Genomic DNA, 6,000 nt, shown 5'->3' with positions numbered 1-6,000 from the left:
CTTCTGTTGACCTCTAACTTATCCCCTTGTGGTCAGAGAAGATATTCTATATGATATGCATCTCTCTAAATCTATGGAGACTTAATTTGTGGCCTAACATATGGTCTATGGTAGAAAACATCCCGTGTTCCCTTGAAGAATGTGTATCTTGTTGTTGGGTAGAGTGTTCTGTACATGCCTGTTAGGTATAGTTGATTTATAGAGGAATTGACTGCTACAATCTTCTGTCTGGTTGTTCTGTCCATTACTGGGAGGGGGGTAGTGAAGTCTCCCACTATTGTGAAGCCAACTGTTTCACCCTTTCTATTTTTTATTCGAATACTCTGGTCTGCCATTAGGTACATATACGTCTATTACTATATCTTCTTGCTGTATTGAACCGTTTATTATTTTGTCTTGTAACAATTTTTTTACTTAAAATCTAATTTGTCTAACATTAGTATAACCAACTCTGCTCTCTTCTGGCTACTCTTGGCACAGAATCTTTCCTACCTTTTTTACTTTCAATCTATTTGTGTCTTTAGATCTCAGGTGAGTCTCTTGTAGACATAGTTGGATCATGTGTGTTTGACAGAATGGATACTCTTGACTGGACAGTTTCAATGTAAATGGATTAAAGTAAATGGATTAAAGTAATTACTGATAAAAGGGACTCTTGTCATTTTGCTGTTTTCTATATGCTTTATAACATTTTGTCCTCATTTCCTGCATTACTGTCATCTTGTGTTTGTAGTTGAATTTTATGGTGAAACATAAATTCCTTATTTCCTTTTAATTAAAAAAATTAAAATTTTTAAAACTTTATTTATTTTGGCTGTGCCGGGTCTTAGTTGCAGCACATGGGATCTTCGTTGTGGCATGTGGGCTCTTAGTTGCGGCATGCGGACTTCTTAGTTGCAGCATGCAGACTTATAGCTATTTTCTTTGTGGTTGCCATGTGGATTACACTTAACATTTTAAAGTTATAACACTCTAATTTCAATTTATACCAGCTTAACCTCAGTATCAAACTCTGCTCCTTTACAGCTCCATCCCTTGTAGCTGTTGTCACAAAACTGTATCTTTAGACACTTTGTGTCCCAAAACATGAACTAATAGCTAAATGCACTACTCTTAAATTATACAGAAAACAAATCGTGGAGTTACAAACCAAGGTCTCATCAATATCTTTTATAACAGCCCATGTATATCCTGAGATCTTTGTCTCTCCACTTGGCTTAAAGTTAGTGTCCAGTGTCCTTTCCCTTTACCCCACAGGACTCCTTGAGCATTTCTTGCAGGGCTGGTCTAGTGGCAACCAACTCCCTCAGCTTTTGTTTATCTGGAATGTCTTTTTTCTCCCTTACATCTGAAGGACAGTTTTGCCAGATATAGGATTCTTGGTTGACAGAGGTTTTTGTTTTAGCACTTTGAATCTATTAACTCACTGCCTTCTGGCCTCCAAAGTTTCTGGTAAGAAATCCGCTTTAGATCTTATTGAGGATCCCTTGTATGTGATGAGGCACTTCTCTCTTGCTGCTTTCAAGATGCTTTGTCTTTCTATCAAACGTGTGATTATAGCAGGTGTGGGTGTGGCTCTCTGCATTCATCTTATTTGGAGTTCATTGAGCTTCTTGGACACCTATATCCACATGTTTCATCACATTTGGGAAGATTTCACTCATTATTTCTTCAAATATTCTCTCTGATGCTTTTTCCTTTCTTACTCTGTGACTCTCACAATGTGTATGTTGGTCCACTTGATAGTTTCTGACTGATCCCTTAGATTCTGTTCACTTTTCCTCTATCTTTGTCTGTTCTTCAGACTTGGTAATTTCCATTGCCCTATCTTCCAGCTCACTGACTTTCTTTTGCCTACTTAAATCTGCCTTTGAATCCCTCTTGCAATTTTTTCATTTCAGTTATCATACATTTTTAGCTCCAGAATTTTTTGGGTTTCATTTCAGGTTTTCTACCTCTTGACATTTCCATTTTGTTTATACATCATTTTCTTGACTTTTTCCACATCTTATTTCTTTGGGCATATTTAAGATAGTTGTGTTAAAGTCTTTGTCTAGGAGATCTGCCATCAGATCTTTTCCAGGAACTGTTTTGTTGATTTCTTTTTCCTTTGAACGGGCCATACTTTTCTTTCTTTGCCTTGTGTTGCTGTTGTTGAAAACTGGACATTTGAATCTATTGTGCTATCTCTGGAAATCAGATTCTCCCCCTTCCCCAGAGTTTCCTGGGGGATTTGGTTATTTTTATTCTCTTGAGGGTTGTCTTTATGCCAAGGATCAGCATAAAGTGTAAACTTAAGGTCTTCTCAGCTCTTTTCTGAGCCTGCATCTGTCCTGGGCATGTGCAGTCATCTTCTGGCTGTCACTGTATATGTAATTGTTTTTGAGTGCCCTAGTCTCTGATATCCGGCTCCCAACAGAGGAAAAAGAAAAATGAAAGTGGGAAGGGCACTGGCCTATTATATCCCCTGGAAGTCACTTCGGCTGGAGGGGAGCGGACTGCAATAATGGGGGAGGGGCAACATCAAAGGTTGCCTCCCTGTTTGGACCCCTGTGATCACAAGAGTAGCTGGAGCACACGTCTCCACTGTTGGGAAGACAGGGTCCTTTGGGCCCACCCGGACCCTGCAGGCTGTATGGAGGGTGCGCACAGCTGGCTCCCACAGGGCTGAGGGTGGAGGACAGGCATCTGCTGTGCTAAGACCTGAAAATGACTGAAGTTACATGCAACTTACTGTCCAAGACTTTGCCTGGATGCTGAAAGCCTTCAGTAGACTCTGGAGTCCCCAGATAATAACATTGGACAGATTCTGCCAGGGCAATTTTTGGCTAGGTGGTAAGACAGATTTTGGGGCTTCCTACTCTGCCATCTTCCCAGAATCCTTTCTGTAAGCAAACTTTTATAAACCAGCAACTTTACTAAAGTCACATATTAATTGTCACTTATCTATAGATCCTTTGAGATTTTCTCCAGGGACAAGGATATCTGAGTTATGCCAGTTTTATTCATACTGCTGCTGTGTCTGGTTATTAAGCCATTTAGTTAGTGTTTAATTTTAGTTGAATTCTTATAACTTTCATTTCTAGAAGGTCTACTTGAATCTCTTACAAATCTCCATGGTCATTATTTAGGGTCATTTCCTTACCATTTTAAGGAAAAATATAAAGTAAATTCCAGGGGCACAGGTTCAATCCCTGGTGGGGGAACTAAGATCCCGCAAGACGTGTGGCCAAAAAAAAAAACAAAAACAGCAACAACAACAAAAAGATGTTATATTTAAACCCAATTATAATTTAATTACATTAACTATAAATGGAATAAATTCTCAATTTATGAAACAGAGATTATCAGATTAGATTAAAAAAATCAAACTACTGTTGTTATGAGACACACATTTAAAATGTAAAGATGCATAAGGTTTGAAACAAAGAATAGAAAATTATAGTGGTGCAATAGTAACTAGAAGTTGACTTCATCTCTTTAAAAATATAAAGTATAATTCTGTGTCTGATAATCCCATTCTATCCAGTTTATATGATTCTGCTGGCGTGCTCTCATGGTGCTTCACTTCCTGTGTGCTTTGTCATTTTTGATGGTAAGATGCCTCTTCTCCTTGGAAATACATTGGGTGTTTATGAATCCTAAGTTGAACTGTGTTTCTTTTTTTTTTTTTTTTAACTGAATGTTTTTTGTTTTTTAAAATTTATTTATTTTATTTTTGGCTGCACTGGGTCTTTGTTGCTGCACGTGGGCTTTCTCTAGTTGTGGTGAGCGGGGGCTACTCTTCATTGCGGTGTGCGGGCTTCTCATTGCAGTGGCTTCTCTTGTTGTGGAGCATGGGCTCTAGGTGTGCGGGCTCAGTAGTTGTGGTGCACAGGCTTAGTTGCTCTGCGGCACGTGAGATCTTCCTGGATCAGGGCTTGAACCCGTGTCCCCTGCGTTGGCAGGTGGATTCTTAACCACTGTGCCACCAGGGAAGCCCTGAACTGTGTTTCTTAAAGAACAACTGCAGTGCTCTAGCTTTAATACACTTTAGCTGGAGGATGAGATCCAGCAGATCCTTCCAGGAACTGTTATGCACTGAACTGCCTTCCTCCAAAATTTATATGTTCACATTTTAACTCCTAGTACCTCAGGGTGTGACTGTATATAGAGGGAGGATCTTTAAAAAGGTAATTATATTAAAATATGGATATTAAGGTGGGCCCTAATCCATTATGACTGGTGTCCTCATAAAAAGAGGAGATTAGGACACAGACACAGGGAGAAGACCATGTGAGGACACAGGGAGAAGACAGTCATCTTTAGGTCCAGAGAGAGGCCTCAGGAGAAACCAGCCCTGACAGCACCTCAGTGTCAGACTTCCAGCTTCCATCATTGTGAGAAAATGAATTTTTGTTGTTTAAGCCACCCAATCTGTGGTGCTTTGTTATAATAACCCTAGCAGGAACTTCCCTGGGGGCGCAGTGGTTAAGAATCCGCCTGCCAATGCAGGGGACATGGGTTTGAGTCCTGGTCCGGGAAGATCACACGTGCCGCGGAGCAACTAAGCCCATGCGCCACAACTACTGAGCCTGCGCACCTAGAGCCTGTGCTCCACAACCAGAGAAGCCACGGCAATGAGAAGCCCGCGCATGGCAACAAAGAGTAGCCCCCGCTCACCGAAACGAGAGAAAGCCCACAGGCAGCAACAAAGACCCAACACAGCCAAAAATAAATAAATAAATAAATAAATTAGTTAATTTTTTTAAAAAAGAGATCATGGCTCTGGATGAGATCATCTTTAAAAAAAGTAATAATGATAACCCTAGCAAACTAAGACTGGAATTAAGTTTCTCTTGGTTGCTAATAATCAACCAACTGTGATATTAAATGGCCACAAGAAAAGATCTATGTGCTTGCATGTCAGGTAGAAGTTTGAAGAAAAGCACTTTCTGAGCAGGAGCTGGCACCCCATGAAGACAGGCTGAAATCCGTGCCAGTTCTTGCTGCCTCTGGCCTTGGTGATATGGGTATCCTGCAGAAGACTGGGGTCCTTCATCACAGAGCTAAACACACACACACCTGGTCCAGGAGTCAAAGAAGCTGAAGGAGGATCTAGGGGAAGGTGGAGCAGGTTGAGGCCCAGCTATAACCTCACATCTATAGGTCAGTCAGCATGTCAGCAAACACTTGTGTGAGCTACAAAATGGAGACTGCTTCCCTCAGCCTTCCAAATCTGTGTTTAGGTCTATTTGTCAAACATTGATATGGTTATACCAAACTTCTAGGTATTATTGCACCACTATAATTTTCTATTCTTTGTTTCAAACCTTATGCATCTTTACATTTTAAATGTGTATCTCATAATAGCAGTAGTTTGATTTTTTAAATCTAATCTGATAATCTTTGTTTCATAAATTGAGAATTTATTCTATTTATAGTTAATGTAATTAAATTATAATTGAGTTTAAATATAACGTCTTTTTCTTTTTTTGGCTGCGTGGCTTGCAGGATCTTAGCTCCCCCACTAGGGATTGAACCTGTGCCACCAAAAGCGTGGAGCCCTAACCACTGGATTGCCAGGGAATTCCCTAAATATAATATCTTATATTCTGCTTTCTATTTGTCCTACCTATTCTATTTTCTTTTTCCCACCTCTCATGTCATCTTGTAGATATTTCTCATTTTTTCATGTTTTGATTAAATATTCTATTTGTTACACTAAAGTTTTAAATATTCGCACTTAACTCATCAAAGTTTAAAGTTAATCAAAACCTTTCTGGGGACTTCCCTGGTGGTCCAGTGGTTAAGAATCCGCCTTCCAATGCAGGGGACACGGGTTTGATCCCTGGTGGGGGAACTAAGATCCCACATTCCACAGGGCAACTAAGCCTGTGCGGTCTAGAGCCTGCGGGCCACAACTAGAGAGCCCGCGTGCTGCAACTTCTGAGCCCACGTGCTCTGGAGCCTGTGTGCCACAACTAGAGAACCCGCGTGCCACAACCACTGAGCCTGCAC

This window comes from Eschrichtius robustus, chromosome 1, assembly GCF_028021215.1.
Source record: "Eschrichtius robustus isolate mEscRob2 chromosome 1, mEscRob2.pri, whole genome shotgun sequence".
NCBI classification, from domain to species: domain Eukaryota; kingdom Metazoa; phylum Chordata; class Mammalia; order Artiodactyla; family Eschrichtiidae; genus Eschrichtius; species Eschrichtius robustus.
The sequence above is the reverse complement of the archived record's forward strand: the minus strand, read 5'-3'. Positions refer to the sequence as shown.